The sequence below is a fragment of the Cyprinodon tularosa genome, unplaced genomic scaffold (genome assembly GCF_016077235.1).
Source record: "Cyprinodon tularosa strain WSP-4 unplaced genomic scaffold, ASM1607723v1 ctg75, whole genome shotgun sequence".
Taxonomy (NCBI): domain Eukaryota; kingdom Metazoa; phylum Chordata; class Actinopteri; order Cyprinodontiformes; family Cyprinodontidae; genus Cyprinodon; species Cyprinodon tularosa.
This window is the reverse complement of record NW_024039507.1, coordinates 157,501-172,128: the sequence shown is the minus strand read 5'-3', so window position 1 is coordinate 172,128 and position 14,628 is coordinate 157,501. Positions and strand designations below refer to the sequence as shown.

Sequence of the window (14,628 nt, the reverse complement as noted above, 5' to 3'; positions counted from 1 at the left end):
AACATATAAGGATTGAAATTGGTCTATAAATTATTTTGCTGATAATATTTTCTAATACATGTCATATTCTTCATTTTTTGGACCTTTTGATAGGACAACAGCCTATCCCAAGTTAAGACACAAATGCTATTTTTTATGCATTTTCCTTCCTTCCTTCCTACCTACCTACCTACCTACCTACCTACCTACCTACCTACCTACCTCCCTCCCTCCCTCCCTCCCTCCCTCCCTCCCTCCCTCCCTCCCTCCCTCCCTCCCTCCCTCCCTCCCTCCCTCCCTCCCTCCCTCCCTCCCTCCCTCCCTCCCTCCCTACCTCCCTCCCTCCCTCCCTCCCTCCCTCCCTCCCTCCCTCCACCATCCATCCATCCATCCTTACATTTGCAACACAGGCAAACAACCTGTATGAATATGTTTATTACATTAATTTCTACTAACAAAGAGGAACACACATGTAAAGCGCAAGCCTATATTGAAACAAGTGAAGTTGCTGCAAAGTAAGTTGGTCAAACATCTAAGTTTTTCTTATTATATTAATTTCTTATGTTAATTTTGTATTGTGGTGTGTAAATATTTTTGTTTTTGCTTCACGTTGTTCTTCAGCTTTTATGTAGGGTAATCTGTGTTCTGGATTACATTATTGCTGCAAAGGCAAATGTGTATTTACAAGACTAATGTTGACAGAAAGGGAGAAATTTGACTTAAAGTTCTAAACACACTGTACATTTTACCTGAATCTGTAAAATATGTAATATGTAATATAAAGGTATGCAGACATTTCCCTGAATTAACAAGAAAGATCAACAACAAATCAGATGGATGATTTGTTGGAGCAATTAAGATCTGTGTTCTTTGAAGAAAGGAGATGAGAACAAAATCCATTCCCTTTGTTGTGTTTTATCTAATAATTGTTTATTTTTGTTTCATTTAAATGATCATAGTGCTATCATATACAAAAAAGAATGAAAAAACTAAATGTGGGGTCTTTGAATTGTAAATATCAATGTGAATAAAAAAAAAACAATTCTAAAGGAAAATTGGAAAATTAACAAATTTCCACCTAAATTTTTACCCTATGTGTCCAGTTTATCATCCATCCTGGTTTCGGGATTATAGTAGATATATTTTCAGCTCAGCTAAACAAAGCTATAAGCCAGAAGGTAAGAAAATTCCCTTTGCAAAAGCTAAATTCCTTGAGAAAGAAAAATGATGCTCTTAGAAATCTTCATACAAACAATTTAGAGGCCAAAATATATATATTTTTTTATTTTAAATATTTAAAACTGGTTAACTTAAAGGATTCGGATATATGTTTTATTATAATTAGAAACACTTTCACTATTTACTGTAGTCTTCCATGTTTTCTATGCTTTTTTTAACAAGGTAAAAATGGACCTGCTTAGATAGCAGAATTAAGTGATGGATTAATAATAATGCGTTAAACAGAAAATATTGGATCCACCCCAGTGACACTGATGAAAATCCAGGGAACAGACAATGAGATGGACTCTTATAAGAACAAAGGTGTTTATCTGAATTACAAACTGGACTGGAATCACAAAACTAAGGCTCTATACAAGAAGAGTCAGAGCGGACTCTTCCCGCTGAGGAGACTGAGGTGTTTTGGAGTAAGTGTCTGTTGGAGCAGTGGCTTATCTGTAGCTGAGAAGAGCAGCTGGATAAGCTGATCAGGAAGTCCAGCTCTGTGACTGGATGCCCTCTGAACTCAGTGCAGGAGGTGGAAAACAAAAGGATCCTAACTAAATTAACATCTAGGTTGGATAATGTCTCCCACCCCATGCATGAAGGTGTTGCAGAACTAGAGAGCTCCTTCAGTCACAGACTGCTGCACCCTAAAAATCACCAGGGAGCGTTATCACAGATCCTTCCTCCCAGCAGTTGTAAGACTTTATAACCACTACTGTTCCCAACAGCCTAAGTAATTTGTTACATTCATGATGATTTTGCACAGTTTCTATCTTAGTCAGTTCAATAACATGCCGCTGTCATTTTGCACATCTCTGATGTTGCTGCTATTTTTCAAATATCCATTACGTCCATAGCTGTATATTGGTTATTCATTGTCCAGGTGCACAGTTTCATATTGTTAAAAAACTTTACAGTACAGTATTTTATTGTTTATCTTTTAACTCTTCATATCTTGTCATTATTTTATTCTTCTACATTTTTTTTAGGTCTACATGTTTGTGACCATTTTTTTCTCTAATCGTTTTGCTGCTGTAAGCACCAGAATTTCCCCATTGTGGGACAATAAAGGGGTTTTCTATTCTATTCTATTCTATTCTATTCTATTCTATTCTATTCTAATCTAATGAATTTAAAATGGTGGGATTAAGTCTTGGAGTGCTGTTGGTAATCAGTAAACATACGCAGCCTTCAATCAAAATAAACCTTATAACCTTCATAGGAAACAGGTGCTGAGTCAGTGAGAAAAGGAATGTCAGAAGAATGGGGAGGGAAGGCCTGCGTGTCAGTGTGGATATGGGTAAGAAAGAAAGTGTGAGGTGAGCGTACATAAGTGGTGAGAGTGACTGTGTGTAAGCGTGTGTGTGAGCTAATGTGAGTAACAACTGAGGGGAAGCCGGGGAGCGGAGGAGAGAACAAGGGGAGGAGACTCTCCGGGGGTTGCGTGCGGACATCAAATGTTTACCTGCAACAAAAAGAAAGGGGAAGGTGTACAAGGCAGAAAAAGGAGAGGAAAAAAAAGGCCGTGGTTTACAGGGGTGGGCGGGGATCCGTGAGCTTCGCACGCAACTTAACAATACTACCTTTATGAAGACTGTGTTGCATTAGTCAGTGAGCACACTTGTGTACACACAACACACATTCACCAAAGTTATCAGAGACACTCACACAGCAATGAATTTACCAGGAATAGATGACTAAATGTGCTTTAATCTCTAGAAAAGGAGTAAAACCAAACTTTGTGATTATAGAAGCACATAAACCAAACATCTTGAACCAGTATCAGATAAATTATATTTCTTACCGTATATGGTTTATACCATTTTTCCTTTATTCTAAACTTTATTCTTACTTTCTGTCTTTTATCCTACACTGGCATTTAAACTGAATGATAAACAGCATTCAGAAATATAAAATAGATGCAACATGCCAACAGGCACTGTTGTTTTCATTTTGAGTCTTTACTTGAATTTCTATCTCCCATCTAGAGTCACAACTCCCTTTCTCAAGCTTCCCTTATCTGAACTGCAAATAAAGATCCTGCAATAACATGGGTAGGTGTTTCTGAGATAACACATTATTAACAACAGTTGTATGTTTATTTTACAAGTTAAATCCCTAAATTGGGAGCCTAAATAAAAAGCGTATTTCTTACCAATAAAGAGTAAAATAGTGGGAGTTAGGAATGGGAATCGATTCAAATTTCAATAATTGATCAAGATTCTCAAGATCAGAAGCAATTATTTTCAATCTAGTCTCATCTGTAATTTGATGCTGGTATCAAAACATTTTTTATCTGTAACCTGAATAAAATGTGTAATTGTGTGGTTATAAAAAATATTAATATTAGTTTTATATTAAGGTTAGACAGCAAAATGAAAAAGTAACAGAAGTTAATGGGGGAAGTAAAGACAGTGGAAATTTTACTTTTTTTTTATGAATCTATGGCTATATGAATCCATCTTTAGAAATTTTTATGAGAAGCTATTAAGAATTGGAAAATATTTTTTTTAAAACAGCCTTAGTGGGAGTATAGTTTATATTTGCTTCAGCTTAGATTGGCAGCTAAGGTGCAAAAGGCAACATTTTAGGATTTACTGAAACCCAGGGCGCATCTGGTCAGAAAAATATGTGTACTATAAATAATTCTGCAAGTAAAGTCGTTTGGTTGTGTGAGAGCAGAGATAGCGCGAGACAGCTGCACACTCTTACACACACTTAGATCAGGGCTTTCTACCTAGTGAGTGTCTTCAGTCAAAGCGCAGGTACAAAAGAGAGCATTGTTCAGCTGGCAGGCCCCTGCGTGCCGACTCCCCCTCCATACCTGAGCACAGAGACAGGTGTATTCCTCTTAGTCACGCATATGCCCTGCCACACTCCAAGCTTCTGGCAGAATATTTGACACCTCCATCATCTTCGCACTCACATGCAGACACACGCAGACCAGAAAATTATACATTTTTATTAACTGAGATCTTACTTGTTCTAGATATTTGAAATATAGTTTCAAATATTTTAAGTGGCATGTAAGCAAGAATATCAGAAAGACAGTTGAGCTAGAACATCCTCCTCTGATTAAGATTCAGAGTTCAATGAAGATCAGGTCATTAGTTTGCATGCAGACATGCATCTCTCTGTTTCTCAGCTAATGTCTTTCAGTATTGTGGCATTTTCTGAAACCCCCACCCCCTCCAAAAAAAACAAAAAAACAAAAAAAAAACATCAACACCTACTTTGCAGGTATTTGCGTTTGATAAATTCAGTTGGCAGCTTTTGTTTTGGATGAGCTGTGTTCAGCTCTTTGTTCCATTGCAGCTCTCCCTTGAGCACAGAGTGATCTAACTTTTCAGATACAGATGTGATGTTTTATGTTTTTTTTTTTACGACGGAGTATTAGGGCCACACATGAGGAGAAAAAATATTTTTATCATGACGAGATTAAACTCGACATGTCAACTTTAAAGTCGACATGTCGACTTTAAACTCGCCATTTCGAGAATAAAGTTGAAATGTCTTGTTCAGTTTAATCTCGACGTGTCGACAATAAAGTAGAAATTGGTTCAAGAGAGCCAACCGCTGCACCGGTTACATGCACAGAATCCAGAATCAGACGTGCCTAGTGTAGATGATTTGGTCAAATTATACTTTCTGTGATGATTATACAGTTATACAGTTGCAGCACGTCAAAGACTACCTTCACTCTTAAAACGCAGACTGCAGCTGTGGAGCGCGGTTGCTCTTTTCTCCAAACTTTGGAATGTCGAGATTAAAGTCGCCACGATATATCAACTTTATTCTCGAAATGGCGAGTTTAAAGTCGACACGTCGAGATTAAACTCAACAAGACATTTCAACTTTATTCTCGAAATGGCGAGTTTAAAGTCGACATGACGAGTTTGACATGTCGAGTTTAATCTCGTCATGGTAAAAATATTTTTTCTCTTCATGTGTGGCCCTAATACTCCGTCGTATTTTTTTTTATTACTTCTTTGTCTATTTTTTTTTTTTGGATACAACTTGATTGCACTGTATAATAGCTCTATAAAAATGGCCGATAAACAATGGGGTAGGTCATAGCATCAGATTATTATAAAATAGTAGAAAGGTTGATTGTTTCAAGTCGATATTGGCATTTAACTATGCTTTAAAACCTGATTTTGATTTCAAAATTTTTACTGCTGTTGCTTAAATAGGAAATATTTTTAACAAAAAATGTGAGCCTGAGTGTGCCTAAATGTTTTTCGTTGGCGTGGATCTAACAGGGTGTTCTGTCATTTATTACGTGACTTGATTCACTTATTTGTAGAACTGACTCAGTGACTTTCTTGAAGGAGGCTTGATCAGTGTCATTGCACAAGAGGAATACCTCTTTATCCTGTTTGCTTATGAAGAAAAAGATGATCAGGATATTTCTTGTGATGTAAAAACAGGCTCAGGAGTACATTTTTTACATTAAGAATCCTTACATACATAAGCTTAAAACATTGCCTTGATCAGGGTTTAGCTTTATTCATTTTGTATCCTAATTGCACAGAACTCTGCAAGTTGGCTTTAAAAATTGCACCAGCTGCCAACATAGAATGTGGTCTTAGGTTGTCCAAGTGATTTCCCATATCAATTCCCTATGAAAATAAATTAGTAAAATGAAACGCTTGGGTATAAAGGTGTTTAATTACATCTGCATAAATGCTGCCTGTGAAAGAACCATGGTGCCGGTATTAGTGAACCTTATTTTATTTTACTACATGCCTGGGAATCTAGGTTAGGCTTACTGATACAGCACTGGACTGGTTTAAATCACACAAGAAGGGCAAGTCCTTTTTGGTGTCAGTAGGTAACTATAAATCGAACCACAAAAATCACATGGGGTAATCTTCAAAAGCCTACCTAGGGGCCCCTTTTTATTCACTATCTACTTACACCCCTTACTAAGATAAAAACATTAGTTACCATGAATATGCAGAGACACACAGCTGTACAATATAATGTCATCACAGGATTATGAATCCCTTCAAGCACTGGGTATATGCATAGAAGAAATAATTGAACTCTTATCACACAGCTTCTGTTAATACAGCTGGAAACCACCAAATTCTGGGTGTAGAGACGGACTCAGACCTTAACGCATAGGCATCCTTAAAGAATTGATCAATAGACCCAATGTCTTGGCAGGATCTATGAAAACTCATTCATGAGCGGTCTTCAGGAGAACTTATTACACAATGGCGTCTTACAGCTCTTCCAAAAAAGTCAATCAGAATGCTGCTGCCTGCATCCTCACCAAAATTTAGAAAGTGGAAACCCAGTTCTTAGAGGACCTGGGGGAAGGAATTGGGAAAAAATTCACATCCATGTCCAGTTTGGTAATACTTACTGATGATTAAGCATTAAAAACCAAAAACAACGAGCCCAACCACTTTCCTTCAATATGCTATGTGTTGTATATTGTGCTGCAATTCGGGGACTGAATTTACCTACGGTTTTGATGTCATTTAATGCTGAATGCACAATCCCGACAGCTTTGATACATGAACTTGTGTTTTTCTTATGTAGTAGCAGTAGAAAACGTGCATGACATGATGCTTGTTGCTGTCACCAAATACGTCTGGTGGTCTCATAGTAAACTGTCACAGAGAAAACAGCATTACATCATCACCATTGCAGTGCTGTGAATACACAAACCGGGCGCAGCAAGCTGAATTACTGCGAAATCTGAGGTTTCAGTCTCACAACAAATCAATCTTGAAAGACTCCTGCTAATAGGTCCTTCTCCGAACAACCAGCAAGCCGGACCAATGACAGGCCGGCATTGTTTTTTTGGGGCGGGATGACAGTCAGAAGGCCCTTCCTGGGGTGTTACAAACATGTCTACGCTGGAGGACTCACCTGTCGATACCGCAATTGACTTGGTTTTTATCTCAAATATAGTAACAATTTCTCATTTAAAAAAGGAGTAAAGAGAAGCACTTTGTGCATTTCCAGATGGGAAAGATATCTGTGCTTTACTTCCGACAGGATTCGAAAAAAGTTTGAGTTATCAGCTTACGAAACACCATGATTCGCTGCTGCAATTGGCTGAAAGCGTATTATGGAAGGCGGGTACTAGCTGGCACGTCACCCAATCAGCTTGAAGTATTGCACTAAACATCCTGCTTTTCATGGATAGACTGAACAGCAGCCATCCCAGAACTCAACTGAGTTCTACACGTGTAAATCTCGCTACTGCCAGGTTAGTGAATATGGCTGTTCGCTCCCGGAGGCAGGATGAGGAAATTAATCTAATTTGCTCATCCTACCTCTGGTTCCTCTAAGTTTTTACACTAGCTCCTAGCTTAGAGAATAGACCTTAAAATTCTTCTGATTGTCAGAAATAACTGAATGGCTTATCACCAAAATACTTTACAAACTTGTTTTCCGTATTTAAACCCCTCACACCTTTCAGGTCTTCTAGCTCAAGTCTACTTTTCATATCTAGAACCAGAGCCTTTAATTTTTCCATCTACAACACTTTGAATTGTCTTGGTTTTGAAATATAACAAATAAACTTGCTTTGCCCTGTCATATATATCCTTTCTGTACAAGCATTTGTCTTCTTCCAGTCAATAATACCACTCATCTCATACTAAAATACTTTATAAGCCCTCTCTTCTGGTCTCTTAGAGCCTTGTTGTCTATCATGATGCTAAAGTTGGGCCACTTGGAGCCAAATAAGGAAACATTTGTTCCCACTCTGGTTGAATAGAGCCTTGTTTTGGAGGTAGTCAAAGAGATACAAGGGAATAGAACATCCAAACAGCCCAACACAAGAGCTCAGCTCTGAAGCCCCTCTCTGTCTGAGCTGAACAAGTATTGAATTTGCTCCAGTCTTAATCACTCTCAGAGCTTATGATGGAGATATGAGTGACTCGATTGTCCTCTGTGTTGCTTGAACCCAGAGCTTTTATAAAGCCTTTGGTGTCAGAAAATGTTACCAGAGTACAGAAGATTTCTACATGTCATAAATCTGACACTTGTATCTCAGTGGAAAAGGCCAAATAAAATGTTAATGCTGCTTAAGATTATCCTGAGGCTTCCTATAGTACACTATCCCTGCCACATTTTCCCTGGATTTTCACATGCATTTCTACCATCTGTTACAGCAGATGGGTGGAAACTTCAGAACAGTTTTTACTCTCTGGAGATGATTAGCCCTGTCACACCAATCTGGAAAACATTTTAGTTCTGATTACTACATACCTAAAACTGGGCACACACACATTTTAGGCTCTTTTGTCCATACAGGGCTATGATTACAGACATATACCACATGTGAAAAAACGAGTTGATGCAATTTAATTATATCTAAACATTTTGTAAAGCTAAGTATAAAAGTAAAGAGAGCTTCTGGCTATGTTATTTGAATTTGCTGCATAGTTTTGGTTTAAGAACTGCTACCAGTTAATTACCCTCATTAGATATCTGATCATGCTTAATGCACTTTTAATTCATCAGTATTGAATATAGTGAGAACTTGTGTGAGAAAAGCGAGGTCAACACAGTGAACCAGACAAAAATGCATTACCCCCTTTTTTTCTCTTTTTCCTTTTTTTTTCCTCTAAAGGAAAAGAAAACCCTTCACACAGCAGCGGTGGCTCAGGAATGCGAGACAGGAATGCTGCTGAGTTACTATAAAGGGGGTTTGATCACTGAAAACAATGTCTTTGTGTTTTCATCTCGAGCTCTAGTCACGCAATGCCATGTGCGCAAACCTCAGCAACTTTTCAACCCTGCATACAAGAAAGCCATCAAGTACCTGCAATTGACAGAATCGCGTGCAATTCAGGTAGTCCCGGACTCTGCTGCAGCTTGGCCTAAGGAGCTTGGGAAAAGCTGGAGTGGAGCTTCACCTGTTGCGCAGATATAATGCATAAGAGTGTGAAACCAGTGTGTGTTGTAGATTTAGTTAAGGTAAAGAGCAAAAGGAAGTTCTAAAAAAAATAAATACTTGGCCAAGGGAATATCCCATTGGCCGACTGGTCAGGGTTGCATGTCTTTCACCTGGGAGCTGATGACTGAATCCTGCTCAAGTCCTCTCTTGTCTACCTTGCCACATGTCGTGCATGGCAAATATGTGCAAGAAGTTGCTTTGGTCAAATGACCAGTTTCACTTTTTTAGCTTGTTTGTTAAAACATGCTTTGAGGAAATCCAATAATAAGTAACAACTTTGCAACCCTGTCCTTGTGGTAGAAAAAGGTGATAGCAATGTCATACATTGGGGATGCTTTTTTTTTTTTTTTTTTTTTTTTTTCAAAATAAGCATATTCTCAGATTTTTAATTGTATAACAACTTTAAAACCATCAATATTTTTTTTATGAGACTTAACAGTTATTGCAGCTTTTTGTTGTCTATCACATAAAATACCCCCCAATACATATTACATTGGTTGAAAAAAAAAAAGAACTTTTCCGAATTTTGGCATTTAATAAAAATGCATAGGTTTATATGTTAAATATGTAGTACAGGAAACAAATCTACTTTTTTATATAAGACCTAAGGCAGTTTATTTGAAAAATATTTACATTTGCAAATAAAAAACTATTTCCCATCAGAGCAGATAGGAATCTATTTCACTGTACTGAGCTTTTTCACAGGTGGTTAGTCAGTGTCTTTTTGCTATGTACTCCACTCCTTCAAATCCAGTTGTTGTTTTCGTTTTCTCTCCTTGTCAAGTTTAAAGGAAGCTATGATCCCAGATATACAAGCAAGCCTGGAGGTGGTTAGGACATGAAAGTGAGGTAAGAGAGACAAGAGATTCATTCATGGGAGGGTGATTCAAGGCATCGCTGTATCTCTGCGGAGCGACACATGATCATTATTAATCACACACTGCTCACACGCAACCTGGAATCTGTCCAAACAGATGATAATTGATCACAGAGGCATTATAATGATCATTTCAATTTATAAACTAATCTATTTCTGGCTGTTGCGGCAATAACATAAACCTTTATGTTAGTTTTACTTAAAATCTAAGAGAAAATATATTTTCTTACTATTTTTTAAATTCCAGTAGTCACTATTTTCATAAAAAAATCTTTTGTATATAATTAAAACTGATTTAAATCCATCTGGTAATTCCATTAATGAAATAGCGTCACCTGGGACCCCTCTGGCATGTAAAAAGTTGCCTAATTTCATCATTTTTCAACAATGTGTTACTGGCCCTCCCAAACAACTCACATCTTTGTCAGTGAAGCTGAGTGCTACCACATCTCTTTCTACATGGTGCCCATCTACATTAAGATCCAAAATTTTGAGATTAAAGTCATAATTCTGAGAAAAAAGTCGTAATTCTGAGATTAAAGTAAGCATTCTGAGATTATAGTCAGAATTCTGAGAAAAACGTCATAATTCTGAGATTAAAGTCAGAATTCTGAGAGAAAAGTCATAATTATAAGATTAAAGTCAGAATTATGAGAAAACAGAATTCTAAATAAAAAGTCAGAATTCTGAGATTATAGTCAGAATTCTGAGAGAAAAGTCATAATTCTGAGATTAAATCAGAATTCTGAGAAAAAAGTAACAATTCTGAGTTTAAAGTCACAATTCTCAGATTATAGTCAGAATTCTGAGTTTAAAGTCAGAATTCTGAGATTAAAGTCTGAATTCTAAGAAAAAAGTCTGAATTCTGAGATTAAAGTCAGAATTATGGCTTTTTTCTCATATATCACTGAAATAAAATTTAAAAATCAGTTAACTTTGTTTGCTTTTTCAGTGGTAGAAATCTCTATATGCATTTAATATATGTATTTTTTTTCAGTTTGTAACTAACTCCATTTACCATAATGCAACGCGCAGTTAAGTGAGCTGAGGGGAGCGTGTGTCGCTCTGCTCTGTTCAAACTATGGCTCATTGAAGCTGCGGCTCTTCACGGGGGAGAATCATAACAGCGGAGCAGCAACGGAGAACATCACCGCACTGAGCGATTGGAGGATCCAGCATCTTTGAGTCCTGATCGGAAATAATCTCCTGGATCCATTCTGGTTAAGGATTCCTATATATAACAAGCTTAAAAGAGGAGTTAAAACAAACATGTTACTTTTCAGCGCTGACACGTGTGGAAAACTTCTGCTTTCATCTGTTCGCACCAGCTGATGGATTAAAACACAACAAAACTATGGATCGTTTTGAATGAAAAAGAGGATTTATGTTTCCCAGGATGAGTTGGATCTGCTCCTGTCTTGCTGCTGCTGTTGGACACTCCATTCTCTTGGGATACACGCATGCTCCAGAGTGGTCAATAAGAAGATGTTTACTTTTCTGGATATATGCAACTTATACATACTTGGGGATTTGGACGTACCATGAGGAAAAAAAGTATAAGGAAATATCCTGGAGTATAACTGAAAGCTTATCTTAATTGGATGTCCAGTGACTGTTATGGTCAGTGTGACTCTCCTCATCAATCAGGTATGTAAGTCAGTTTCTTGCTTATTAGCAGTAAAATGTTTATTTATTAAAGTGCGTTTTTCCCCCTCTGTTACCTCATTTGGTCAACAATGGACCAGCTGTTTCAATGGATCTCTATTTGGAATAATCTATTATTTCCAGAGTGTCTGTTTCTGTCAAAGGTTTCATCCTTATCTTCCTAACACACTCTTTTGGACATTTTTTTTCTCAACCAAAGTGCTCCTTAAGATAAAATTCCAATATGGGATTCCTAATTAAAATTTGGGATGATAAAACTATTAGAATTTAATCATTAATTTAATTTTTCCAAAATGAAAATATAGAAAATATATATAAATCTAACAGCAAAAAGACATCTGATAAGTTAAAATCCAACTGTTTTATTCTTATTTATTTATTTTCTTTTGGAGGGAGGGGGAATGATTCTGGTTGTTCTTGTTTTCTCCCATGATTTGCAAAATAAACATACAAATGCTTAAGACATAATGTGTTTTTGAAACAGGTCAGGTTTTAACTATTTCTTCAACAATCAAAATTACAAATAGGCATGATTTATAACAACCACAGATGTGCTGTTATTTTGCATTGGCATTATTGCTGTTATATTTGATACCAGCATTAGCACTGCTGCTAACTTTGCTAAAGAAGAATGCTAATTTAAACTCTGACCCCATCACAGAAAGTCCCCCAAAAGAAAACTTAATTGCTGTTTTTATTCGTTAATTAATATTCATTTATAATTCAAGCAATATCACATCAGCTTTACTATATTCTGTTGGACATGAAAACTTGCATGAAACTACCTAAAAAATGGGATTTTTTTTTAATCAAAATAAACCAATTATTTTTTTTAGTATTACAACCTAATTTACCAGCTAGTATGCTTAGATGATAAAAAAAATAATAATAAATAAATTAAATGGCTGTAACGCCTACCAGAATTAATATTTATAGTGTATATGATGTTCAGGCTCACTTTTACTAAAGTACAGAGGCTGTTATGGATAGATATGTAATCAATTTATAACAGATTGAGACATTTGATGTAGTCAGATAGACAATATTTAAAATTCAACCCTTAATACGGTGCAGCCATGCACCTGTTTAACTTCTCAGCTCTGACCTGTTACAGGTTGTTAAAGATCGCTTACAACAAAAATAAATGCATGCACAGAGTGGGTCTCTGTGAGCCTCCGCCTCCTTTACAGTGACTCCATTCAGGTTACAGTAACCTGGTTGTGTCTGGATGCTCCTCTCCTGTTAAGTGACTCTCATTATGTCTGGCTACAGCACCTCTACCTGACACTGCAGGTGTGCTTTCACTTCTCTCACACTTCATCAGAAAAATGAAAATTAAAAAATCAACCTAGTGTTAAAACTTATAAAAAGAGCCCTACTGTACTGTATGCATGCATAGAGTAAGAGAACTTATCACCCTCCATCCACCCCTTGTATTAAAAATCTTCTCCAAACAAGACCCCCTTTCTTTGCTGAAGAGGGACTCTCTGTCTAATGCCAAGTGACTCTCATGGCCAGCATTGATGGTGGGACACTCACTGCACAAAGGGGGCTGAAGTGTCAAATAAACTCGGTCATAGCCCCCCGACACACAAGAATTCCTTTATCTGGCACCCTGGGAGGCAGACAAAGACAGACTGTGTCAGTGAGCAGGCTTTGACTAAACAGAAGATTTTTTTTTACTCTTCTTCTCACAACTCTGGTTCCCTCCTTCTGCCTCTGTGGTTTAAACAGCGGAGCGGGAATGTGCCTGTTGGTGTGACCTTCGCTCGCTCAGACTCATATGGTCATCTGTTTTTGGAATGAAAATGTCCATTTGTAGACTCATCTCTGTTTGAATGTATAGTCGAGGATTGTATTGCTGGAATTCACTTTCTCTTCACCCACTTTGTACGAGCGTTCTGCACTGTGATATGATATACCTGTGGTGAACCACATCAGATGTATAACAGCCTTGCTTTTATTTGCTAACCAATTTAGTGGACATTTCTCTTGATCTGCACTTATTCGTGAATTATGACTAATCTGTTGTCTCATATTTTAGTAGAATGGACCGATTATACAGTTTTGCTACTTGAATTATGATATTCCATTCCTCTTATACTCTACCAAAAGTTAATACTTAATTGATCCAGGGATTTACCCTACCCTTAAGTGTTTGAAGCTTTATGAACAGGTAATTCAAACCTTGTAGTAAACTTCAGAGTGGCCACAGTGAGGTACCCCACCCCTTGGGCATGCTAATACAGGCTCAAAGAGGGAAAAATAGCCCCCCTTGCATAGTACTTTAGGCAAACAGATAGAGTTGCTGTGGTGTGGTATGTTAATGTTGTGTTTATGAGCTTATCATGTCTGGTTTCCTGACTTTGAGCGAGCTTATTGAATGCTTCATCACCTGAGCTTTGTTTTTAAGACTATTTTCTAACCTATTTAACAGTTTTTAGGATGATTTTTTTATTTTATTTTGCAAAAACAAATTAAGAATTGCATCATGTCATATACCTGTTGAAAGTTTGTATTAGAAGAACAAATGTTCCCATCATTACTGTCGGATTGGAGGTTTATAGACCTCCATGCAAGCTATCTGTTGTGTATCTTTGCATATAGGGAGCTATTTAAGCTCAGCTCAAGTGTGTTTAGAATACTTTCTAAAGTTTGCCTAAACAGGAGAACTGTCATTTATTAGTGGTGCAGGAACAATGGGGAGCTTGTCTCAGGGGTAGTGGTGGTGTTGGGGGGCTTAGGTGGGGGGTCGGTGGAGCCAGGGGAGGCTGGTCTGAGATTGGGCAGCAGCCTCGGACCAAGAACAAGCCCCTGTCTGATGAAGAACTGCTGACCCTTCCTGAGTAAAATGGCACCTTTGTTTCGAGGTGTGTTTGTGCCTATTTGTTTATGTCCGTGTGAAAGGGAGAAAGGGGAGGGGGTGTATTGAAAAAGCTTGGAATGAGTGTGTTTT

General features: G+C 37.4%; 1 long non-coding RNA gene across 1 annotated transcript in view; it reads left to right on the top strand.

Annotated features, from left to right (window-relative positions):
* Positions 1-479: 479 nt before the first annotated feature.
* Positions 480-14,628, top strand: part of LOC119773202 — a 73,416-nt gene continuing 59,267 nt past the window's right edge. The window contains exons 1-3 of the long non-coding RNA XR_005279360.1: positions 480-494; positions 9,915-9,979; positions 11,005-11,654. This is a non-coding gene — a long non-coding RNA (uncharacterized LOC119773202). The remainder of the gene's footprint in view (positions 495-9,914; positions 9,980-11,004; positions 11,655-14,628) is intronic.